This window comes from Hypanus sabinus, chromosome 23 (assembly GCF_030144855.1).
Source record: "Hypanus sabinus isolate sHypSab1 chromosome 23, sHypSab1.hap1, whole genome shotgun sequence".
Lineage (NCBI taxonomy): Eukaryota > Metazoa > Chordata > Chondrichthyes > Myliobatiformes > Dasyatidae > Hypanus > Hypanus sabinus.
In genome coordinates, this window is record NC_082728.1 from 46113796 (window position 1) to 46141559 (window position 27764).

The 27764-nt window shown below is 41.3% G+C and overlaps 1 long non-coding RNA gene across 1 annotated transcript; it reads left to right on the plus strand.

Annotated features, from left to right (window-relative positions):
• Nucleotides 1–27764, plus strand: LOC132380177 (uncharacterized). The gene is made up of 7 exons (XR_009507691.1): nt 1–219; nt 2861–2913; nt 7507–7704; nt 16620–16783; nt 19083–19180; nt 20742–20834; nt 27143–27764. It is a non-coding gene; the product is annotated as an uncharacterized LOC132380177 (long non-coding RNA).

The following is a 27764-nucleotide window of genomic DNA, read 5'->3' on the forward strand; positions in this document are numbered from 1 at the left end:
TTACAATCATTATGAGATTATAATGTTCTTTTTCAAAATACATCATAGTTGGTTTTATTCAATGTACTGCTAAAGGCACACTTGCAACTTGTTAGCATTGGTCTGAACTGACAACACCAGTTGTCAGTTCAGTGAGTAACTGCCAGCATCTTCTTTATAGCTATTCTTGTGGTGTTCACTTGGCACCAGATTGCAGAGGAAAAGCCGCGAGGCAGAAAGGTAAGTGAAAGAAAGTTTGTATTATTTATTTGTTATAAAATTTATATATAGTTTTATATATTTTTGTAAGTGTTTTAAAATAATAAAGTACCTTAATAGAATATTTAATTTATGCTGGTCCTTGGATGTTTACAGTTATTTTATTTTAAAAGTGGATGTCACTTTTATTTCTATTAAGAAAGCAGTGGGGAGCTGCAGTCCTCTACAAAGGTTCTCGCATAATATTGTAAGATATTTAGTTTCAATGACTAACTGCACTCAGGATGTTTGAGGCTTGGTTCAAAGCAACAAAGGTATTTTGTTGATAATTTGATTTACTTGATATCTTCAGGAATGAACAAGAGAGAGAGAGAGACTGGGATAGCCTCAAGTGTTGTCTAATGAAAGCAGGAATCTCAAAATCAAAGTTGAATATGAAATCTAAATGCTTGATAGAATTCCTTTCTGTTGATATAACACACAGATATGGTACTGAGAAATAGATAGCTATGTGATACAATCCAGAACATATACAATGGTGTAAATGGCAAGAATATGAAGACAGAGAAATGAAGAATTGGCACTATATATTGAGCTCACCATAATAGATAAAATGGAAACAGTGAAGGTGAAGAATTTGTCCTGATGCAGGGTGTTGTCACAAAACATCAACAATTGCCTCAACACCCTAAGCACTGCTCAAACCACTCATCCCTCAGTTTACTTTTGGCACATTTTTGTATCTAATTCATCATCAGTGGAGAGAATGGCACCAGACCAAATGAGAACCTGGAGAACGCATGAGTGCCGTTCATTACCATCACATGGCAACCCATCCAGAAATGAAATAGTCAACTATCACTAGTTCCTCCTATGCAACTAGCAGCAGGGAGAAACCTTTGATACATTCTTAGTTGAGCTAAGTTTGTCAACAAGTAACTAAGATCTGAAAGATCTAAGGACCTTTCTCTTCAAACACTGAAATACTTGTGGACTTCAAGAGTTCAACCTGAAGAAAGTGCTACTTCATGGAACAAATTATTTTCTAGAAGAATGCATACAGACAGACAAATCTGAAGAGCTAAACAAAGCCAGGCGAGAAATGTTGGACAGACAGCAGCAGGAAATAAATGTTGTAAGGCATGAAATAAAAGGCAGAACAGGGAGCGGCTAGTCAGTATGGCTTAAGCTTAGTAAGTGTTGTGAATAATGGAGAATGAAATGCTCTCTGTATTGAAAAATGGATATGAGTTGTGGATTGGAAAATTATTTTACATATAATGCATCATGAGGTGAATGTCAATAGACCACAGAGACTGAGGAAGATTCAAAGTGTCCATTGAACAAAATGTATCTTGTGTCAACAAGACCAATTTAGCTTATTAAGCCTAAACCACACTGACTACCCGCTCATCGTTCTAAATGCACCTGTTGTGTATTTAATATTTCAGTAATATTTGAGTAATATTATTGTCGCGGTCCTGATGGTTAATTCCCCATATTTCCTGCCCACGAAGACAACATCGCTGTGTCTTCAGTTCAGGCCCGTCCTCCGCCAGTGCCGCAAGGTCTGGAGGGATGCACGCTGGGCCCCGCTCTGCTCCGCTGACCACAACCAGAGTATTGCCGATCGCCGCTGGATTCCAGCACCCAGATATCAGCCTGGTCAGAGGGTTTGGCTCTCTTCTAGAGACATCCTCCTCAAAACTGAATCCAAGAAACTCACCCCTCGTTACATCGGACCATTCGAAATCGAGAGCATCATCAACCCCTCGGCAGTCAAACTCCAACTACCCAGACCCATGTGCGTTCATCCCACATTCCACGTCTCCCAACTGAAACCTGTGTCTGTCAGCCCTTTGTGTCCTCCTGCTGAACCCCCTCCAGCTGTCCGGGTTGACGACAATCACCCAGCTTACACCGTCCGGCAAATACTAGATGTGTGCCACAGAGGCAGGGGTTTCCAGTACCTCATCGATTGGGAGGGATACAGTCCTGAGGACTGCACCTGGATTCCCTGCTCCATCTTAGACCCTTCGCTCATTCAAGACTTCCATCACGACAATCCGGGCAAGCCTGGTGGTTCACCAGGAGGCTCCTGTTGGGGGGGGGGGGTGGGGGGTACTGTCACAGTCCTGACAGTTAATTCCCTACACTCTCCTAATTCCCTTTGATTGAGGCACACCTGATTCTCATCTAGATCTGCAGCATAAATATCCCGGCTTTGCATCCACTCATCACCAGATCGTTGGTTTAGCCAGTGTGGTAATTCATGTTCCCAGCCGCTTAGGATTATGTATTTTAAGTTTTATTTCAGTACTGAGGTTTACCTACAGAACTCTGTCTCTCTGTGTCAGGATAAGCATTGCCTGCCGTTTGGTTTTCCATTTGCCGTTCAGCTCATCAATGCTCTGTGTCAAGATTAGAATTGCCTGACACCTGTCTCCTGTTTGCTGTTCAGCTCTAGCAACACCCTCTTTCAAGTTAAGTTTTGCCTGCCTCCTGCTTTTCTGTTCACACTTCTGTTTGCTGTTCAGCTCCAGCCATGCTCACGCCCTCATCTGCATCCTAACTCTATCTCCGTGCCAGTTTGCTTGTTCTCTGCAACAATTATAAATATATTATTTGATTGAGCATTCTTTGTTTCTATAATGCATTGCAGGTTATCTGTAAAAGTACGTGAAAGATATACGTCATCGTTCCACCAGGTCATAAGTGAGTGACTCGCTTAAAATAAAAACAAAACTCACAGCACATATTCTGGACTCTAATGTTGTTTTCAATTAGTTTTATGTTTTGAAGTTAAAAAACATAGCAACAATGACCAGGAAGTTTTAAACAAGCACTGTACAAGTACAAGTTTAAAAAAAAATGCATGGTGATATATTCTATTTAAAAAAGTGCCATGAGAAACAGAAGAGTTTAAAAAAAAGTAGCACGTGGCTTCATCAGAAACAAAAACAGAAATAGCTGGTTACATTGGAAAGACAAACACGTTTGATTGCACAATAGACAATAGGTGTATAAGTAGACCATTCGGCTCTTCGAGCCTGCACTGCCATTTTGAGATCATGGCTGATCATCTGCTATCAATACCAGGTTCCTGCCTTGTCCCCATATCCCTTGATTCCCCTATCCAGCAGATATCTATCTAGCTCCTTCTTGGAAGTATCCAGAGAATTGGCCTCCACTGCCTTCCGAGGCAGACCCCCACAACTCTCTGGGGGAAGAAGTTTTTCCTTAACTCTGTCCTAAATGACCTACCCCTTATTTTCAAACCATGCCCTCTGGTACTGAACTCTCCCAGCATCTGGAACATATTTCCTGCCTCTATCTTGTCCAATCCCTTAATAATCTTATATGCTGCAATCAGATCCCCTCTCAATCTCCTTAATTCCAGCGTGTACAAGCCCAGTCTCTCTAACCTCTGTGCGTAAGACAGTACAGACATCCCAGGAATTAACCTACGCTGCACTTCCTCTACAGCCAGGATGTCCTTCCTTAACCCTGGAGACCAAAACTGTACACAATACTCCAGGTGTGGTCTCACCAGGGCTCTGTACAGATGCAAGAGGATTTCCTTGCTCTTGTACTCAATTCCCTTTGTAATAAAGGTCAACATTCCATTAGCCTTCTGCCTGCTGCACTTGCTCATTCACCTTCAGTAACTGATGAACAAGGACTCCTAGATCTCTTTGTATTTCTCCCTTACCAAACTCTACACCGTTCAGATAATAATTTGCCTTCCTGTTCTTACTCCCAAAGTGGATAACCTCACACTTATTCATATTAAACGTCATCTGCCAAGTATCTGCCCACTCACTCAGCCTATCCAAGTCACCCTGAATTCTCCTAACATCCTCATCACATGTCACACTGCCACCCAGCTTAGTATATTCAGCAAACTTGCTGATGTTATTCTCAATGCCTTCATCTAAATCGTTGATGTAAATTGTAAAGAGCTGTGGTCCCAATACCGAGCCCTGTGGCACCCCACTAGTCACCACCTGCCATTCCGAGAAACACCCATTCACCGCTACCCTTTGCTTTCTATCTGTCAACCAGTATTCTATCCATGTCAATATCTTCCCCCCGATGCCATGAGCTTTGATTTTTACCCACCAATCTCCTATGTGGGACCTTATCAAATGCCTTCTGAAAATCAAGGTACACTTCATCCACTGGATCTCCCCCGTCTAACTTCCTGGTTACATCCTTGAAAAACTCCAACAGATTAGTCAAGCATGATTTACCCTTGGTAAATCTATGCTGGCTCAACACAATTACTGCTATCGAGATATGCCACTATTTCATCCTTAATAATAGACTCTAGCATCTTCCCTACCACCGATGTCAGGCTGACAGGTCGATAGTTCTCTGTTTTCTCCCTCCCTCCTTTCTTAAAAAGTGGGATAACATTAGCCATTCTCCAATCCTCAGGAACTGATCCTGAATCTAAGGAACATTGGAAAATGATTACCAATGCATCCGCAATTTCCAGGGCCACCTCCTTTAGTACCCTAGGATGCAGACCATCTGGACCTGGGGATTTGTCAGCCTTCAGTCCCATCAGTCTTCTCATCACCGTTTCCTTCCTAATGTCAATCTGTTTCATTTCCTCTGTTACCCTAAGTCCTTGGCCCATCCATACATCTGGGAGATTGCTTGTGTCTTCCTTAGTGAGAACAGATCTAAATTACTCATTAAATTCTTCTGCCATTTCTCTGTTTCCCATAACAATTTCACCCAATTCATTCTTCAAGGGTCCAACATTGTTCTTAACTATCTTCTTTCTCTTCACATAACTAAAAAAGCTTTTGCTATCTTCCTTTATATTCCTGGCTAGCTTGCGTTCGTACCTCATTTTTTCTCCCTGTATTGCCTTTTTAGTTAAGTTCTGTTGTTCCTTAAAAACTTCCCAATCATCTGTCCTCCCACTCACCTTAGCTCTGTCATACTTTTTTTTAATGCTATGTAATCTCTGACTTCCTTTGTCATCCACTGTGGCCCTTTTCCCCCCTTTGAATCCTTCCTTCTCTGGGGGATGAACTGATTTTGCACCTTGTGCATTATTCCCAAGAATACCTGCCATTGCTGTTCCACTGTCTTTTCTGCTAGGCTATCCATCCAGTCAACTTTGGCCAGGTCCTCCCTCATGGCTCCATAGTTTCCCCTGTTCATCTGCAACACTGACACCTCCGATCTGCCCTTATCCTTCTCAAATTGCAGATAAAAACTTATCATATTATGATCACTACCTCCTAATGGCTCCTTTACTGCAAGATCGCTTATCAAATCCTGTCCATTACATAACACTAAATCCAGAATAGCCTTGTCCCTGGTCGGCTCTCGTACAAGCTGTTCCAAGAATGCATCCCGTAGGCACTCTACAAACTCCCTATCCTGGGGTCCAGCACCAACCTGATTCTCCCAGTTCACCTGCATGTTGAAATCCCCCATAACTACTGTGACATTACCTTTGCCACATGCCAATGTTAACTCCGTATTCAACTAGCACCCAATATCCATGCTACTGTTTGGTGGCCTGTAGACAACACCCTTTTGCCCTTACTGTTCCTCAGTTCTATCCACACAGACACTACTTCTCCTGACCCTATGACCCCCCCCCTTCCAAAGGACTGAATCTCATTCCTCACTAACAGGGCCACCGCACCCCCTCTGCCCACATTTCTGTCCCTACGATAGCACGTATACCCTTGTACATTCATTTCCCAGGTCTGATCTCCCTGCAGCCATGTCTCCGTTATCCCAACAACATCATAGTTACCTATTCGCACCTGGGCTTCAAGCTTATCCGCCTTATTTCTGACACTTTGTGCTTTCAGGTATAGAATTTTTAGCCCATTTCTCCTCTCTCTGTTTGAATCGCTGCCTATTGTGCTTAACCCAGCTCCCTGAACTCCCATCGGGCTATATGCCCCTAAAATTTTGTTGTCCTTCCTAAATTTACTTATACGTTCAACACATTTAACTCCATGTTCCATCAGACCATCCCTCTGTACATGTGTCCTCCTTTATCACTTGTTCCGCCTCACCTTTCTCTACTACACGCTTAATATTCCAGAACCATGTAGTCCCCACCAGTCCTTTATTCTACCTCTCGCTATCCTCTCTCACATTCTGGATCCCCGCCCCCTGCAAATTTAGTTTAAACCCCCCCCCCCGCCCCCCCCAAGAAGCACTAGCAAACTCCCTTGCAAGAATGTTAGTACTGCTCCAGTTCAGGTGTAAACCGTCCCTTCGGAACAGATCCCACCTTCCCTGGAACAAAGCCCAATTATCTACAAACCTGAAGCCCTCCTTCCTGCACCATCCTCTCAGCCAATTATTAATCTTTCTGTTCCTTGCCTCACTCGCACATGGCACAGGTAGCAATCCTGAGATTGTTACCCTGGAGGTCCTACTCTTCAGCTTTGCACCTAACTCCCTGAACTCCCTACGCAGGACCCCCTCACTCATCCTACCCACCTCATTGGTCCCTACATGTACCACAACATCTGGATTCTTGCCCTCCCTCTCGAGAATAACCTGCATCTGATCTGAGATGTCTCGGACCCTGGCACCAGGGAAGCAACATACCATCCGAGACTCCCGATCTTCCCCACAAAATCTCCTATCCGCTCCCCTGACTATAGAATCCCCTATCAATACCGCTCTCTTCTCTTCCCTCCTCCCCTTCCTAGTCGAGGGTCCAACCTCAGTGCCAGAGACAGGACCACTGCAGCTTGTTCCTGGTAGGTCATCCCCACCAACAGTATCCAAAACGGTGTACTTATTTTTGATGGGAACGGCCACAGGGGTGCTCTGCTCTCTCTGTCTGCTCCCCTGCCTCTCTTGACTGTCACCCATTTGCCTACCTCCTGTCTTTTCGGTGTGACTACCTCCCGATAACTCTTATCTATCTCTGTCTCTGCCTCCCGAATGATCCGTAGTTCATCCAGCTCCTGCTCCAGTTCCCTAACTCGGTCTGATAGGAGCTGCAGATGGATGCACCTATTGCAGGTGTGGACGTCAGGGACAACTGTGTTGACCCTGACCTCCCACACACTGCATACGGAGCACACCACTGCTCTAACTGTCTCCCCCATTACCTGATCCCAGATTAGTCAGAATAAATGAAAAGCAGGCTTCTTGCCGAAGTCCTCTTGTGCCAAAGTCCGCTGAGCCAAAGCCCAGCACTCTGCTCCTGCGCACTCCACTGCCCGCTCCTGAAAGTGGGCCGCTTTTTAAAGCCCGTTCTCGCCGCTGAAGTCACCCGCGCTTTCACAGCTTTACCTTCCTCCTCAGGTACTCTCCAGGTAGGTCTGAGGGTCTCGGCCTACCTACAACAGCTGATCCTCTGATCCTCCGATCTCCAGTCACAAGCACTCTTTACTCCCGCTCCGCTGCCCACTCCTGAAAGTGGGCCGCTTTTTAAAGCCTGCGCTCGCCGCTGATGTCACCCATGCTTGCGCAGCTTTACCTTCCTCCTCAGGTACTCTCCAGGTAGGTCCAAGGGTCTCGGCCTACCTACAATAGATAACTTGTTATTGTATACTGTGTGAATTGAGCAGTATTTTGAAGCAATTGAAATAGTAAATGCAAAGTGAGAGCCAGTTATGCTCAGTGCACAAGGTGAAAGAGCAGAAAGTTGGCTTAGATGTTTAACTGCTCCAATCAAACTAGCTGAAATGAGCTTTGCTGATATTGTGAAAGTGATGCAAAAACATTCAGAATTGCAATCATTGTTGAATGCAGAATGCTTTAAGTTTCATAACTGGAAACAAAAGGAAGGGGAGACTATTTCACAGTAGGTGGCTGAATTGAAGAAGTTGCCCAAACATTGTCAGTTCATTAAGTGGCTTAATGATGTACTGAGAGATCATTCAGTTTGTGGAATTTTACAAGAAAACATTCAAAAATTACTGCCAACTGAAGCACACCTTACATTTAAAGAGCAGTTGAATTAGACATATCAGTGGAAACGGCACTCAGAGTGCAATTGATTTGCAATCAGGAAAGAAAGTGAATGTGAGCAAAATTGCAATGACTAAAGAGAAGTGTGCATGCACCATTGCGGCAGAGGTTCACATACAGGTTAATACCAATTTAAAAGTGATACTTGCAGGAAATGCCACAAAGTAGAACAAATACAAAAGAGCATTTTGGGCAGATAAAATATATGGACTGCTCAGGGAAGAGAAAAAGCCATCACCTACAACCCCAGAATGTGTTATCTCATTAGATGCTGAAAAAGCCTTTGATAGAGTTGAATGGACATATTTATTTAATGCATTGAGAAACTTTAATTTTAGTCCTAATTTTATATCATGGATTAAATTAATATATTATAAACCTGTTGCTTCTGTTCTTACAAATAATTATAGATCCTCTTTTTTTCAATTATCTCGTGGTACGAGACAAGGTTGTCCTTTAAGTCCTTTATTATTTAATATTGCATTAGAACCTTTAGCTATTGCTATTCGTGAGTCTCCTAATATTTTTGGTATTACCCGTAATGAGAAGTTATACAAATTATCGCTTTATGCTGATGATTTGTTGTTATATATTTCTAATCCTAGTAGGTCTATTCCTGCTATTTTATCCTTGTTGGCTCAATTTGGTAGTTTTTCTGGTTATAAGTTAAACTTAGATAAGAGTGAGTTATTCCCTTTAAACGCGCAAACTTTATTGAGTGATAGGATGCCATTTAAAGTTGTTACTGATAACTTTATCTATTTAGGTATAAAAATCACCAAGAAATATAAAGATTTATTTGGACTGAATTTTTTACCTATGCTTCATCAAATTCAGCAACTTACTACTAGATGGTCTCCCTTATTTTTATCATTAGTTGGTCGGATTAATGCTATTAAAATGATGATTTTACCGAAATTTTTATATTTATTCCAAGCTTTACCAATTTTTATTCCTAAATCTTTTTTTGATAATATTGATTCAAAGATTTCCTCATTTGTTTGGCAAAATAAAAATCCTAGGTTAAGCAAAAGGCAATTACAAAAGTCTAAAAAAGATGGTGGTCTAGCTTTACCTAACTTTAGATTTTATTATTGGGCGAATAATATTCGTAACCTAATGTACTGGAAACTAGATTTGGATTCACCTGTGTGCCCACAGTGGGTAAATTTGGAATGTAGTGAGGTTAAGGGATATTCTATATTTTCCGTTCTTGGTTCTTTTCTTCCTATTGATTTAGCCAAATTCAATAAACAGATATCTAACCCTGTTGTTAAACATACACTACGAATTTGGTTTCAATTTCGCAAATTCTTTAATCTGAAAAACTTTGCTTTGGACAGCCCTATTTTATGTAATTTTTTTTTTAAACCTTCATTGACAGATCAAGCTTTTAGTATATGGAAAAGGAAAGGTATAAAATGTTTTCGTGATCTTTTTTTTGAAGGTACTTTGATGTCCTTTGATCAACTATCCAACAAATTTGAATTACCTAAATCTAATTTTTTTAGATACTTACAAATTAGAAATTTCTTACATAAAATTCTTCCATCTTTTCCTAATTCAACTCCATCGGATTTTTCAGATTTGATTTTTACTTTTAATCCTTGTCAGAAGGGATTAGTAGCTTTTATTTATAACATGATTATGAAGATACAGCCAGAAATATCGGATAGAATTAGACAAGAATGGGAAAAAGAACTTCGATGTAATATATCAACAGATAAATGGGAAAAAATTTTACAAATGGTTAATTCCTCCTCTATTTGTGCTAAACATGCTTTAATACAATTTAAAATTGTACATAGAGCTTATATGTCTAAAGATAAACTTGCCCGATTTTATTCGCATATCAATCCTCAATGTGACAGATGTCACTTAGAAGTGGCTTCATTGACTCACATGTTTTGGACATGTCCCACTTTACATAACTATTGGAAGGACATTTTTGATGTCATTTCCTCAGTATGGAATATCGATTTACAACCCCATTTTATTACTGCAATTTTCGGTATACCAAATGAAGATGGCAATCAACTTTCCCCTTCAATCAGACGAATGATTGCCTTTGTAACATTAATTGCCAGAAGGTCTATATTACAAAACTGGAAAGAAGTAAATCCTCCTACTACATTTCAGTGGTTCTCCCAAACTATTTCTTATTTGAGTTTGGAAAAAATCAGAAGCACTATCTTTGATTCTTCAATTAAATTTGAAGAAACCTGGGGACCATTTATTCGACACTTTCATATGAATTAATTTGGCTTATTTCAGATCCTTTTCTCTACTTATACTTGTTCAGGTATGGAGTTCTGGAGTTCTTTTCTTGACACCTTTATATATTTATAAAGTGTTATTATTGCCCATGTTAGTGTTAGTTTAGTATTTTTTTTCATTATATATTTTTTCTCATATATAATTTCAATTTTTTTTTTCTCTTTTTTCGACGATTATTTTTGTTTTTCATATATATTTACATAGACTTGATTGATTTATGCACCTTTTGTTGATGGATGTTTTAATAGGATATTATTATCCTATTACTAATGTAATCTCAAGTTTATTGAATCTGTAATCTATTCATTATTTTGTGTTGTTTTTTTTTATATATGAAATTTAATAAAAAGATTGAAAAAGAAAGAAAGAAAGAAAAAGCTAAAATATCAAGTTGCAGTTTCAAAAAGCACACTAATCTGCATGCTGTTGATAAAAACTCTGATATTGTTGAGAAGGACACAGGACTAGGTAACCTTGAGATTTACCATGTGAAAAGTAACAATTGACAAACAATATGGTTTACACCAGAAGAGTAAAGCAAGTTATTTAAAATGTAATTGGACATCAGTCACTCTACAAAATGAGTTTGAACAGCATTTCAAAGATACTGAACTGCATAAAAAACCTTCTTTCCTTTGTAATAGCTCTCTTACCAACCAGCATGGGGAAGGTGCTCATCCAGGGCACTGGGGTGGCATATGTACAGCACCATATTTCAACTGCACCACCCTCAGAACTGCATACTCAGTAAGTGCCATTCAGTGTCCAACATGAGTCCAACTCACAGCACCATTTGGCATAGGCACAGGATACCGTCCCTGCTCACACTTCTCATTCACCTTGCCCCCTACTGGACTCAACATGCCCCCTACTCAACACTCTCTCAGCTGTTGAAATCTTTAAGATTCAGGACCTTCCAATTAAACAAATAGTATGTGGGGAAATACCAGCTCTTAAAGCGCAGACTCTACAGAGGCAATTAAGGCTCAAGTCCCTTAAGGCTGTTACCATAGCTTGGATCGAGTTGACTGGAACAGACTACCCCCTCCCAGCTCCCCCAAATCAAAACCTGAGAGGCTAGATAATTCATTCCAACAGTCTTTTTTCCTTGTCAACACGGTATTCCTTCTGCAATGTAGTAAGGAGGCCTCCATACAAGTTTAGCAATCTGACCTGTTAATCCAGTGGGCAAATGCAAACACAATCCACAGGATTGTATCAGAGGATCTCCCACCAAGATCAGCATCCACCACTTTGCCATTCTGTACCGCAGGGAGATACAAATGCACTTGCTCCCGATTAGTCACTGGGTATGCAGAAAACACATGACCCAAATGCTTGTGCCCCTCTGCATTATGAACATCTCATATCCGGAATAAAGTTGCCCAAGTTTCTACCCCTTTGGCTCAAATTTCATATGGCCAGTAAGAAATGTGAGTCTTCCATAAAACCAAGTACATGGGGAAGCAAGTAACAAAGTAACCCATTAAGACACAATAAACATACTGTGTACAAGATGATGAGAGGTATTGATCGTGTGGATAGTCAGAGGCTTTTTCCCAGGGCTGAAATGGTTGCCACAAGAGGACACAGGTTTAAGGTGCTGGGGACTAGGTACAGAGGAGACGTCACGGGTAAGTTTTTTACTCGGAGAGTGTTGAGTGCGTGGAATGGGCTGCCAGCAGCGGTGGTGGAGGCGGATATGATACGGGCTTTTAAGAGGCTTTTAGATAGATACATGGAGCTTAGTAAAATAGAGGGCTATGGGTAAGCCTAGTAATTTCTAAGGTAGGGATGTGTTTGGCACAACTTTGTGGGCCGAAGGGACTTATTGTGCTGCAGTTTTTCTATGTTTCTAAACATGTAACAGATAAGCAAGAAACAAAGTAATTGACTAAACAGACACAAGAAACAAAGTGACTGATTAGAACACAAAACCTAGGCTGTACTCCTTTAGAACTTTGTATGAATCTGCAAATTCAAAATTGACAGCTAATTTCTCAGAGAGGAATAGCAGACTCATCAGAGGAGAAATGAGAAGGGAAAAAGCAACTGGCTGGGGTCCAACACATTCACAGAGTCTGCTAAAGGCAAAGTCCTCACACGCATGTTCACAAACATACAAAAGCAAACTGTCACATGTGGCCACATCACACATTTTTCTGCAAGTATTGCCTCCAGCATGGGATATAGGGAATCCTGTATGGAATGCAAGGAATCTGTCAGAAGACTGACTCTTCCCCCTCAACAGTCTTCCTTTCTAGCTTCCCCAGACAGTACTTTCTCAACATTGCATAGAGGGTAGGGGTGGGACCCCATTTATCTGCTGCTCCGGGACCCCAGCTTTAAGCAATGATAAAAACACCTCTTTATCGGATACGTGGGATCCTCCACTCCGTCTGTTTATCTAACTTCTGAACTTGGCTCTGTGCACCCTCATGGTAGATATTGTAATAATTAAAACTTGCAAGTATTGTAAATCTTGTAATAAACCTTGTAACAGTTGAATCGCTGTATTTAGAGGATGACCTACAGCTGATGCTAGTAAAGAGAGCACCACCCCTTTTATTTGAAAAGCTGCCACTGTAACAGCATTCGTTATCATTCCAGAAGTTAATTCAATATCCTGCAGTGGGCTACAACCATCGTGGCGTAATTCTGTGATGAGAGCCCATTGTTGCGGAAATTTAGTATCCTCCTCTACTGTGCTCCATTTCACTTGGGGTTTATATTCCATTCAGTCAGAGAATGATACTCAGGTCTAACCACTGCTGTCATCTGAAACCATTGTGACACATTAAGCCTGGGGGAAGCAAACGTGGTCCTCAGGGTGTCATTGATTGTGTGTTGAGGTGAGAGGCTCCCAACGGCGCCCTTCTCTCTGTTAGACAGGGTCACTCTGGCATATCCCTCATCCCACATCCTCAATAACCACGAGGCCATAGACTCCCCAGCCTTTTGTCTGTACCTATGACCTAAACTCACTAATTCCTCAGAGGAGAATTCCCTGATCTGCTGTCTCAGAGGTGTCTATTACACCATACCTCAGATATTTCTAATCTGCCTCGCCCTCCCACTCCTGAGAGGATGAAACCAGGGGCTAATGCCCCCAGCGGCGGCTATGGGAGCTCATGGTCACTTGTCTGGCCTGTAGTGTTTTGGACGCACGAGAGAGGGTGATCATTTTGAGGATTAAACTAAGGGTCCATACTACCCTCTCTACCTTATTTTCATCACCCAAACAGACATCGCCATCTCCTAGCCCCAGAATAGAATCATTGTCTTCATTAAAGCTCAAACCTTAACAGATTAGGCAGGCAACCTACTCAGCATGCAGTATCTAAGTGCTGTAGCTCCATTAGCTGACAAGCTCTCTCTATCCTCTTATCCTCTAATGTTGCACCCTAATCTGAGCCATCAATTGTGATTCTCTCAGAATAATACAGCACTGACTGAGATTTTCGAATTCATTCATAAGATTTGCTATTGTGTTATACTGACGCCTTACAATTGCTGCAACCAGCCAGAAAGCATCCCGCCAGCTGCCTTTTCTCCTGAGAAACCTCAACGATTTATTCATGGAAACAATGTGATGTCCCATTTCGAACTCAGCAAAATCTTACTGGTCTGACCAATCTACCTGCATCCCGTAACCCGTCAGTTACTGAAACCTCCAAACCCTCACTATTATCTGCCCATCTGTACAACCTGGGACTCAGCATCTCTCATATGGTGGGGGGGGGGGGGGGGTCCACTCTTCTAAATAATCTTTGAAAGAATTGCACTTCTGCTTAGAAAGCCAGACCCTGCTCACTGTGTCAAAATGTAATGTTGGATCAGCTTCACGCGTCTGGCGAGTAAGACATAAAACATGGACTGCGAATAAAAATATTAATCGCTTATTTAAAAAGAGTAAAAATTCAACCAAACATTCATGTTTCCAAGGCTACGGACAGTTCAAAGCTGAATATTCAACGAACATACTCAGTTAAAAGCACGCGCAGAGCATGCCTTCCCAATGGCTATGTGCACCGCTTGGCTTAAATAAAGGAAGAGAGAGCAGGCCCCTTCCACATGCTATTTTATACCTGGGATGTTTGGAACTGGACGCCAGGCAGCTAACCAACAGGAAAAGCAATTTCTAAACTAGCCACTCAGGACAGAAGCAACATTTGACAGGCAGAATAAACTATGTCCCTCCCCCCCACAGGACAGGTGGCTTCCCAAAAGGCAAAGGAAATGGTGACATCAGACACTGTATTCACTCATTATGACCCATATCATCCAGTGAAACTGGCCTGTCATACCGTGCCTTATGGTATAGATATAGTCATGTCACATGTTGTGAGTGAAAACCCTTTATCCTTTGCATCATGTTCCCTTACCGTTGTAGAGAAAAACTACATAGATTGAAAGAGAGACTTTGAGTCTGGTTTGGTGTGTAAAATGTTTCAACCAGTACCAGTATGGGAGAGAGTTTACCCTCATCACTAGTGGAGTCCATTTTCAATCCACAATACGGAGTTCCACGAACACAAGCAGCGTGAATGCAAAGGTGGGCTCAGTTTCTTGGAGGACACAATTACAAGATTGATTTTAAGAGGACAACTAATCATGCAAATGTTGATGGATTATCCCATTTACCATTGGAAAAGGGAATACCTGAAAAATTGGCAGAAGAGGATAATCCTCTTAATGAATTCTCCAGAATGCAAATCAAAAGTCTCCCTATTATGGCAGAAATGGTCCAAAGGGAAAGCAGAAAAGACCCCACACTGTCTCAGGTCCACATGGCCACCCAAAAGGTTGGGATATGCAGCAGAAACTCCAGTTCCCCCACCTTTACCAGCGCTGAGCTGAACTTGTCCTTGACAAGGCTTGCTTTATGTGGGGATTGAGAGTTGTTGCGCCAGCCAAGTTGAGAGAAAAAGTTTTGGAGAAGCTGCATGCTGATCATCTAGGCATGGCCAAAGTGAAAGCATTGGCTTAAAGCTTTGTCTGGTGGCTTGGGAGAGATCAACAGATCAAGCAGCTCACCATGCACTCTTTGGGATGCAAACACTTCCAGAAGATGCCACGAGCAGACCCTCTCCATCCTCGGGAATGACCTAAATTGCCCTGGCAGAGAATTCATTTGGATTTTGCTGGACCATTCACGGGCATGAACTTCCTGGTAGTATTGGATCCAGCTACAAGGAAACCAAAACAGTTTCCAATAGCCTCCACTACAGCCTCACACACTGTTGATGTGTTGAGAAGCCTCTTCTTGAGGACTGGTGTGTGATAATGGACCACAGATTGTTGCAGACTTTTCAGTCATTCCTGACAATAAACAGAATAGACATATTACATCTGCACTGTACCACACAGCTACAAAAGGTTTGGTGGAAAGGTTTGGACAGAGAGTAAAGAATGCACTATAAGCAATGTCAGTGGAGCACACTATCCTGACTGAATCAGAAGCTCGTCAGTTTCCACAATGCAGCATGCTCCATAACCAACAATGCACCGGCTATACTATTCCCGGGACGTCTCTTGTGCTCTTGCCTGGACTTCCTCAAACCCAATGTCACGCGGAGTATGCAAGACAAACAGTTGAGACAAACTGAGGCTAACCCCTACAACCACAGCGGAGGAGGCTCTGGAACCTCAGATTATTTCACAGCAATAATTCTCTCCTGCAAAGCGGAGTGACCCCGTTTATTATGGAAGATGTTATCCCATAAGAGGAAGAATTCCTCTACAGCAATTAAATCTTTGGGCCTGAATGGGATAATTAAAAATTTTCTACGCAGTGGATTTCCATATAGTGGTTGTATTTTATGGTATACTGAGTATATATATGATGACCAGAGGGCAATGCATTACATATGTAAGTTCGGATGCATTCTATATTGAGTTGGAGTTTATAGCTAAGCAGAGAGGAGTGTCGTGTCTTTAAAATTTCAGTAATATTGTCAATATATTGTTCAATTAAACATTCTTTGTTCACATATTGCACTGTGGATTATACATAAAAGTACATGAATGTTATGTCATCACGCCACCACATTGTAAGTGCGCAGCTGGCTTAACGTAAAAACTAATGTACATGTATCCCAGATACCCTTGTTTTTCCTTCAATTAGTTTTGTTTTGCAGTTACAAAATGTGACATTATTCACACAGAGAAGCTAGTCCAAAGGCATTTCAACAACCTTGAAATAAAATGCAAGCAAGTAATCAATCTGGTGGAAGTGCAGCTTAAGTCAAGATGTCGCCTGTAATTGAAACAACATTATACTGCTTTGAAACGGGTTTGGAGCTGCTTTGTGAAGGTGATGAAGTATCAAGTGAGTTTACAATATGGATTCCAACACAGTATACCAGAAAGATATAATGCTATCTTTGGAAGTGCACTCAGTGGACACTTTGTTAGGTACCTTCTGTACTTAAAATTACTGAGTGAATGTCCATGGTCTTCTGCTGTTGTAGCCACTTCAAGCTTTGAAGTATTGTGCATCAAGACTTGCGCACTACTGTGGTAATGGGTGGTTATTTGAATTACTGTCATCTTCCTGTCAACTTGAATCAGTCTGACATCTCTCATTAACAAGTTGTTCTTGCCCACAGAACTTACACTCACTGGATGTTGTTTTGTACTTTGCACCATCCTCTGTAAATTATTGAGAATGTTATGCATGATAATCCCAGGAGATCATCAGTTTCTGAGATATTCAAAGCTCCCTATCTGGCACCAATAATCATTCCACTGTCAAAGTCACTTTGATAATATTTCTCCTCCAATCTGCTGTTTAGTCTGAACAATAACCGAATGCCATGAACATCTTATTCATGCCTGTATTTTTATGCATTGAGATGCTTCTATATGATTGGCTGATTAGGTATTTGCATTAACGAGCAGGTGTGCCACTGAGTGTAATTGCTAGAATGTGATTGATTGTAAAAATAATAACAATTAGCTCATGGATGTTGCTTCTATGAAAGCAGTTTCTTCATCCATGCAACCCACTGGTACAGAGAACAACAAAAAGGATGACAAATACCATATATTCCAACCAGTAGTAAATCTGCCAATGCATGTTCCAATGTCTCTGAAGGAGAAACTTAAGACTTGGATGGTACGGCAGACTTGGGCTGGCTGGGGTGGGAGTCCCATTGCACACAATATCCCTGTTGTTGAGAAATAATGTGGCAAGCTGAGAAATTCCCTAGACTCAGGAGAACTGAATGAAATTCAGAAGAAGAGCCGGTACACTGCGACGAAGATCACGTGTGCTTTGCTGAGCCTAAACAAAAACTTTCGGTGTGCTTGGTGAAAAATATGTGTTAGGCTGGTAGAGGAAGCCTAACTCAATGCATCATTGTAAAAGAGTTCCATCTTAATTCAAAACAGCACATGAAAAGTTTCAGTACACTTTTGAGGCTGTACTTGAAGGACTCAGCTGGGTAAAACCACAGATTATGACATCCTGGTGTTTGGAAAAGGGGAAACAATGGCAAGGCAGAATTACCGTGAAAGTGTTATGGTATTGCTGAAGAGGGCGAAATCATCACGATCTATGTTTAAACATTCATGCTTTCTGCAATACCTCTCATAAGGAATGACAAAGAATTATAATTGGATAACACTTGACTGTCAGCAACTAGAAACAATGGAATCACAGTGCAAAAGAATATAAGTAAGCATAGGAGCCAGCCAAAAATGGAGTGGCAGTCTACTTTCGGTGCTAAGGTCTGTGGACACATTGAGGATGAAGGAAACAACAGACTTGTGTCAGATGTGGCAGACAAACTGTACAAAAGATCATGTAAGATTCTGATGAGGGTGGGCACCCCATGTTGGAAGAATCCTTGAAAGATAATGGAAGAGTCTGGCTTTGCCGAAGAAGATGTGGAGAAATCTGCAGATGCATCGCTGACCCAGCAGACAAAAATATTACAATTCAGCAACTGATTCCAGGAGAAACACAAGTCATTACGAGAAGACACTCCATTATCCAATTCTTTAAAAATATAAGTGTATTTAGAGATACAGCAAGGCAACAAGTACTTCCAACATTATGAGCCTGTGTTGCCTAATCATATCCGTGGGATTAATTTATCTATTGAACCATATGTTTTTTGAATGTGACAGGGAATGAGAGTAGCTGGAGGAAAGCAACATGGTCACAGGAAATGTGTGCAAACTTCTTCCAGCCAGTGACAGAAACGAACCAGGATTGATGCCACAGTAATATTGTTACACTAACTCTGATGCTGTCATGACTGGGAGGACTTCATGATAAATAAAGCACATGTCCACTGGACTGTTCTTCTCATGACTTTTACTTTTATCTTTCATCCTTTTGATATGTGTACAACAATGTTTGCTTTAACACTGTCACCACTCTGGAGTTTGTAACATGTGGTTAAGTTCCCTCTGGACGTAAACAATGGGAAATGAAAGTGTGGAAGAAGCCACAGAAAGATGCTGCCTGACTTTATAAGCTTTTGAAGCTCTTTTGCTGATAGCTTGAAATACGGACATTCTTCCAAAAGCTTTGAGAGTGAATGAGAGAGCTAGTGAGATGGACAGGGTCTAGCATTTCCTACTGTAAAGCATACTAATGCTCAGTCTCCTTGATTAAGGCAGGGCCAGCCTTCTGGAGGAAATCTGCAGTGCTTCAAGCAATGTGCATGATGAGTGAGGCTCTCAGCCGATGAGACAGACTATTGTTTATCATGAGGTAAAGTAACCTGATGCACATTTCTTTCTTGATCAAAGCAGTTTTAGATTTAATTAAAGCTTATATCCTGCAAACCATCCATGCCACTTAAATGATTCATCATCTGTTCAAATCTAATGCTTTGGCAATTTTAACAAATGTTTTTCAGCTATATCCCTGCTCATTGGAACCAGCTTGCAACTTGCGTTTATTCATGATCAATTTGCCTCATCCCCAAAGGATAAACTGCATGACACAGTCCTCATTTTTAATCTCTGGGACAGCAACATAGTGATGCTTTATTTGCAGCAACTGAATCTATTAACTATTCTATTAATCACACTTTTTCTGGACAATGATCACTGCAATCAATAGCCTATATCATCCCGTTTGGAGCTATATTTTTGAATTATCTGTATGACCCAGCATTTTTGCCTTGTTCTGGGAATTCTGTGAACTGGTGGGTGAAGCGTGGTGGCTCGGGGACCACAGGCTGAATCAAGGTGGTGGATCAGGTACAGGCAGCAGAGCCTGGGCTTAAGATTGAGGAATGAGCCAGTGTTTGGCTATTGCTTGAGCAGTCTTGGGGTTGAACTGAAGCAGCAGGACCCGGGTCGAGAGCAAGGTGTGAGCTGAAGGTTTGCTGATTTAAGTGCAGGGCCAGATTGAAAAGGTCAGGGTGTCTGGGCTTGAGGCAAAGGACAGTCCTGTATTCAACTTGCTGCTCCATGAGGTTTACTCGTCCCTGTGCTGAACTGAGGCTGTGGTCTGACCGGTAGGCTCCCAGACCGGTGGCAGTGATGAACTGGCTTTGTGGTTGTCGGTTCCTTCTGTGAACTTTACTTCATACATGACATCGGCATGCCATCTAAAACTTTCACAGACTTCTATGGATGTGTAGTGGAGATCATATTGAGCGGCTGCATCTCTGCTTGGTATGAAAACACCAATGCCCTTAAACGGAAAATCCTACAAAAAGTAGTGGATATGGCCTGGTCTATCAAGGGTAAAGCCCTCCCCACCAATGAGCACATCTACATGGAACACTGTCACAGGAAAGCAGCTTCCATCATCAGGGACCCCCATCATCCAGGGCACGCTCTCTTCTCGTTGCTGGTATGAGTAAGAAGGTATGGAGGCCTTAGGACTTATGCCACCAACTTCAGGAACAGCTATTACCCCTCACCCATCAGGCTCTTGAGCCAAAGGGGATACCTTCACTTGCTCCATCATTGAAATGTTCCCACGACCTATGGACTCACTTACAAGGACATTTGATCTCATTTTCTATATATTTATTGCTTATTTATTTATTTATTATTATTAGTTCTTTCTTTTTGTATTTGCACAGTTTGTTGTCTTCTGCACACTGGTCGAATGCCCAAGTTGGTGTGGTCTTTCACTGACTCTGTTATAGTTATTATTCTATTATGGATTTATTGAGTATGCCCACAAGAAAATGAATCTCTGGGTTGTATATGGTGATATACTGTATGTGTAATTTGATAATATTTTACTTTGAACTTTGAGTGGTATTTGTTTACTTTTTATTGTCCGTACCATTTGTTCCTTTATTTTGCAGATTGATTGTTTGACAGTCTTTTTGAGGATTTTGTTGGCTTTCTTTGTTCTTGTGGCTGCCTGCAAGAGGATGAATTTCAAGGCTGTATGGAGTGTATGTACTTTGATAATAAATGCACTTTGAACTTTGAAATCTACATTGTTATTTTTTGCATATACAGTATTAGGTTTCTTGAACTTTAGGAAATAGCTCTTAAGAATCTGATCCTTCTGCTAATGCTTCTCTGTCATCGATTTGGCTTTTGTCACATGTGTTCTGTGTTCAACTCACATTGACTTCTGCTTGTTATTTCCATCTAAATGTTGCTTCATTTGGGAGAGTGAAGTACATTGGGAGGAACAGGAAGGACATCCTTCAGTTTTATAAATTGCATTCAGTTTTAGCTTCCTTTGTTAAATGATATATTTATTAATGAGAAGGTGAAGCAAAAGCTCACCAGACTGAGATCTGGGTTGATGGGACCATTGCATGAGGAGAGGTTGCATCAACTAGGCTTTTACTTATTAGAAATTTAAAAAATGAGAGGAGACAGGGCTTAACGTACTAAACACTGCCTTGGCTTGGGATTCTAGAACCAGAGGTCACAGTTCCAGAATATGGGGTGCACCTTTAGAAGGTGGAAGGAAACCAGAATTTCAAGAGGAAGCAGACATAGTCACAAGGAGAATGTGCAAACTCCACACGGACAGAGTCCAAAGTCAGGATTGAACCTAGGTGTTGAGAGACAGCCGAAGTACCTTTTGCAGCACTGTAGTGCCCTTCCAGTAGTGCACAGCATCAAACATTTTAGAATGTGTTAGTCGTGGGCCAGGTTGCAAGGTAACAGATTTACCTGCCTTTAGCAGTGGAGTTGCACAACTCAGTGCCAAGCTTAATGAGCTTATTGAATGTACATTATCTGGAATTACTTTGTCATTGATGATTACATTCTGATACCAGAAAGTAATGATCAATATTATGATGTTACTAACCCCTAGGGTAGACTACTAAAGGTCTGTGGACTGCAGGAACAAGAGCAGCATGACAGAGGAAAGGAGTTGCAGAAGATGAAAAATATGGGAAAGGAAGATTTGACTGAACAGATTGGGCCCATTGAGAGCTCAGGTAAGGGAGGCAGCTTAGAGGGTAACATGCTTCGAGCCCATGAGGAACAGCAAGGGAAGTTTGAATAACCACAAGTACTGTACATTGCTAGGTAAAAACCGAACCTTTCAGATTTATCAAGAAGGTAGGTGAGAGGCAGAAGATGAAAGAAAGATTTATTATAAATCTATTCATTTTGTGCTTGATAGCTTTAAATGAGAAAAGTGTATTTGAATAGCTACAGGGTTGGGCCAACTCAGTATTTATTGTAAGTAAAAAGAACTACTCACTCTTATATATCAGAGAGCTCCTGAAAAATTGTATGGTCATTTTTTAAAAATCCATTTAATACCATTGTATTAGTGACTTCCTACTTCACCGTCTATTGATAGATACAATGTTCATTGTAACTGTATGAAAGTCCTTGATAACTTTCATTTGATACTTTCTTATAACTGTGATGCATTAATCCTCTTATCCCTATTGGTCAATGCTATTTCAGCTGAACAATAGTGATATCAAACTTTAAACTCTGTTTTAAGATCGTGCTACTGAAGATGTACAACAGCTTACTGGAGGTTCAAAAGCAAAGAAATTTGATTAAAAACATCATTAACAATGCTTTTATTGAAGTAAATTGTGATAAACTATCATGACAAACAATGAAGAGGTGACACAAGGCAAAGTGAATTTGTGAGATGTGCCCTACTGGTGTGCTGCAAAATCAACACAATTGGAGTTGGAGCTGTGCTAGTTGGAGTGGATCATTTGGAGGGGAGAAGATGGAACAGAGAAGTTCCAGTGCCTGTCCAGCTAGCACGGGTGCGAGGCTGGATCATTCTAAGCACCAAATGATTTGGTGAGGTTGAGAATGGCTTCGTTGGCAGTAAAATCAAGGTCCGAAGCAAATCGCTGGGTGATGTGTTATGGGCTTAGAGCGATTTGCTGAGGCAAAGTCTAGGTCCTAATGCAAGGTACAATACGCTGTCTGGACAAACTACATGCTAGTCCAAATAAGACCATAAGAGCATGAGATATAGGAGCAGAATTAGGCCATTTGGCCCACCGAGTCTGCTCACCATTTCGTCATAGCTGACACACTTTTGCTTTCAGCCCCAATCCCCTGCCTTCTTCCCACACCCCTTCATGCCTGACCAATCAAGAATCTATCAGCCTCTGCCCTGGCCTCCATAGAAACCTGTGAGAAAGAATTCCACAGATTCACAATTCTCTGGCTAAAGAACTTCCTCCTCAGCTCTAAGCAGACATCCTTCTATTCTGTGACTGTGTTCTTTAGTCCTAGATTCTCTCACTGTTGTAAACATCCTCTCCACAGCCACTCTACTTAGGCCATGAAATATTCAGTAAGCTTGAATAAGAATTCTTCTTATTCTTCTAAACTCCAGTGCATACAAATCCAGAGCCATCAAATGCTCTTCATACATTAACTCTTTCATTCCTGGGATAATTCTTGCAAACCTCCTCCAGTTCCTCTCCAACGGCAACATATCCTTTCTTAGATATGGAGCCCAAAACTGCTCTCAACAATTCAGAAATTGTCTGACTGATGTCTTTTGAAACCTCAGCATACATCTTGTTTTATATTCTAGTCTTCTTGAAATGAAAGCTAACATTGCATTTGACTTCCTCACCACAGACTCAACCTAAGAATTAACCCTTAGGGAATTCTGCACAAGGACTCCCAAGATCCTTTACAACTTAGTTTTTTTTTTATTTTCTCTCCATTTACAAAACAGTCAACCCTTTAATTTCTTCTACCAAAGTGCATGGCCATACACTTCCCAACACAGTATTCCATCTGCCATTTCTTTGCCCCTTCTGCTAATCTGTCTAATCTCTCTACTTCCTCAAAATTTCCTGCCCCTCTATATATCTTCATATCATCTGCAAAGTTTGCAACAAAGCTATCAATTCCATCACCCAAATCAGTGACATATAACATAAAAATAATTGGTCCCAACACAGAAGCCTGTGGAACACCACTAGTCACTGGCAGCCAGTCAGAAAAGGCTCCCTTTATTCTCACTCTTCACCTCCATCCAATCAGTCTCTGCTTTATGAATGTTAGAATCTTCCCTGTATTAACATGGGCTGCTCATAGCTTGTTAAGGACCCTCATTTTTGGCACCTTGTCAAAAGCCTTCTGAAAATCCAAGTACACAACATCAGCCAATTCTTGTTTGTATATCCTGCTTATTTCTTCAAAGAATTCCAAAAGGTTTGTCAGACAAGATTTTCCTTTGAGGAAACCACGCTGACTATGGCCTATTTTGGCATGTGCCTCCAAGTACCCTGAGACCTCATACTTAATAATCGACACCAACATGTTCACAACCACTGAGGTCAGGGTAAGTGGCCTATAGTTTCCTTTGTTCTGCCTCTCTCCCTTATTGAAGAGTGGAGTGACATCTGCAATTTTCCAGTCTTCCAGAACCATTCCAGAATCTTGAAAGATCATTACTAATGTCTCCATAGTTCTCTTCAGCCACATCTTTCAGAAACATTGGGTGTAAACCATCTGACTTATTTACCTTCAGACCTTTCAGTTACCCAAAAATCTCTCCCTCATTTTGGTAACTTCACGCATTCATGACCCCTGACATCTGGAATATCCAGTAATATTTATTCAGTTCATCTGCCATTTCTTTGTCCTCCATTACTCCTTCTCCAGCATCACTTTCTTGCCGTCTGATATCCACTCTCATCTCTCTTTTACACTATATGTATCTGAAGAAACTATTGGTATCCTCTTTAATATTATTGGTTAGCTTACTTTTTTATTCCATCCTTACTTCCTTAATGACTTTCTAGTTGCCTTCTGCTGGTTTTTAAAAGCTTTCCAATCCTTCAACTTCCCACTAATTTTTGTTCTAATATTTGCCTTCTCTTTGTTTTTTATGTTGGTGTTTTCTTCTCTTGTTAGTGCAGGTTATGTCATCTTTCCTTTAGTATCCTTCTTCCTGTCTGGGATGTATTAATCTTCTGTCTTCTGAATCGCTTCTAGAAATTCCAGCCATTGCTGCTCTGCCGTCATCCCTGCCAGTGTTCTTTTCCAGTCAGCTTGGGCCAGCTCCTCTCTCATGCTTCTGTATTTCCCTCTGTAATACTGATATATCTGACTTTAGCTTCATCTTCTCAAATTTCAGGTTGAACTAGATTCTGTTACAATCGCTTGTCCCTAAGGGTCCTTTTTCCTTTAGGTCCTTTATCAATCTTGGTTCTTTATTCAACACCCAATCCAGAATAGCTGGTCCTCTAGTGGGCTCAACCATGAGCTGCTCTAAAAAACCATCTCTAGAAATTTCTCCCTCCTGTTATCCAGCACCAACCTGATTTTCCCAATCTACCTGCATATTGAAGTCCTCCATGACTATTGTAATATTGCACTTCTGGCATGCACTTTCTATCTCCCATTGTAATTTGTAGGCCACATCCTTACTAGGACAGGCTGGAAGGCAGGGTGTGGGCGAGGTCGGATTGCTCCGGGAACTGAGCTGATTTGGAGAGGTCAAGAACAGCTTCTCTGGCAGTGAAATCTAGGCCCGGAGTGATTTGCTGCAGTGGGGTTGGGTCCTAGTGCGAGATTCAGACAATCTAAACGCTGGCCCAGGTAGTCTGGGGGATCCGCTCTCTGCAGTGATAAGGCAGTGACACTACTCCGGTGGCTCTGCTTTGTGTCTGCAAACTTTGCGGCGATTTGCCCTGCTAACATGAATAACTGCATACTGAGGCTTTGCGCCTGCTCCAGACTGCTCCGGGGATTTTGATCTAAGGACTCAATTTGGTTCAGAATGCTGTGGTTGTTGCTTGCTTCTGTTGCTTATATGATTTGTTTTGTGTTTTTTTTCCTCTTTCTCTGTGGGCACTGGATTTGGTCTGTTTTTTCTATTTGGGTACTTTTGGGTTCCTTGTGTTGTGACTGTCGGTAAGTCTCAAGGTTGTATTGTTCATACATTCTTTGATAATTCTTTGATAAGAAATGCACTTTGAGTCTTTGAATCAATCTAAAAAATTGATTAAGTAATTTTCAGATTTGCCTCTAACCAGATAGTTCTGTCAGTTTTAAAAGACAATTGATTGGCATGTCACTGTTCAGGCCAGGACACGAGCTATTGGGGATTTTACTAATGGAGAGTTATACGTGGGACTGATTAAGGGGTTTGGAGATGATTGTGCTGTCTTTACGACAGTTATTTGGTTTATAATATTTTCGCTTAGTAATTCATTCAATAGTGTTTTCTGGTTAGAATTAGAAGTGTTTAAAGTATATTCATTGCATGTAAAGTGTATCGGCGTGCGATGGCGTCGCATCCGGTTTCGCCGCGTCTTGTGGGAAAGTGCCGGTTTGAAATTGGCGAGAGGGTGGGGGCTTGCCACGAGGCTCACCTGAGCAGAAGTTGTTTTGCAGGCATGAGAAATCACAGTGAGAGCAACGCTGTAGGTTGGTGGATGGTCGATGTATTGAGCTGGGATGTTGATGCCGATCCTGTTGGAAGTAACGACGGTAGATAATGTTTATGCTTTCGTTAGTTAAAGAGTCGCGGATAGTTTGCATGGAAGTGTGTTTGGAGTGGTCAGTGGAGCAGGTGGGCTCTCCCTGTATGCTGCGCCTTGGTGTGGTGTGGTTGTGGTCACCTTTGCAAGTATTTACACTTGGGATGTGGGGTTGGGGAGGGAGCAAGTGCTGTATCAATCTTGTGTTGTTTTGTCGACAGTTTTCACCATATGTTAATGTGAAGAGTGAACAGTAAATGGTTAATCTTACTGCGATCTGGTTCTTATTAACTGTGGTTTATCTCGACATTAAATTCGGTGTTCGTGACACGCGAAGGAGAACGTTACAATGATATTTGTGGGTCTGTTGGGAGTGAAAGGAAGCATTGTTGAGGTGTGCACAAGAAGTGAAAGGTAAGCATGGGAATCCGGCTCAGCCTTTTTGAACTGGAACTGATCGTTCTGGGACAAAATCGTCCAGTTGATGTAACTTGTAAATGTATTTTATCCTGTTTCACTCCATCACTGAGTGTATTGAAAACTGAAATAAAGACCTCTATGCAATTGAATTGCTGAACCTATATCGTACACTGAGTTTCTTTGCTGCAAATGAGAAATTCTTGATTATAAGCAAATGAGCAACTTCTTTGAAATGCTTGCTCACAGCTTCTTTCTAAATATTTGCTTCACTAATTTATTTATTGCTGTTCTGAATTAAAGTAATTTAATAAACTCTGTAAACTCATTATTTTTGACAATGTGCCAAAAGATGTATCTTTGAATTTCAAATCCTTCTCCAACAGAAAATGTGAAGAAGTCAGTAAAATACTACTTGTGTCCAAACCGATCCTATCGCCTGCAGAGGTAATTTAAGGCTGCTTGAGTAATAACTGTGAGTAATTCTAAATGAACTGTCATCACCCACTACTTGTTACACATTACACTCACTGGCCACTTTATTAGGTACACCAGCTCGTTAATGCAAATATTCAATCAGCCAAACATGTGGCAGCAACTCAATGCATGCAGACACGATTAAGAGGTTCAGTTGTTGTTCAGACCAAACATCAGGATGGGGAAGAATTGTAATCTAAGTGACTTTGACTGTGTTGGTGCCAGACAGGGTGGTTTGAGTATCTCAGAAACTGTGGATCTCCTGGGATTTTCACACTCAGCGGTTTCTAGAGTTTACAGAGAGTGGTGCGAAAAGCAAAACTAGTGAGCGGCAGTTCTGTACAAGAAGGCATCTTGGTAATGAGAAGTCAGAGGAGAATAGAGACTGGTTGAAGCTGACAGGGAGATGACAGTAATTCAAATAACCACACATTACAATAGTGGTGTGCAGGAGAGCATCTCTGAATGCACAACACATTGAACCTTGAAGTAGATGGGCAATAGTTGCAGAAGACCATGAACACACATTCT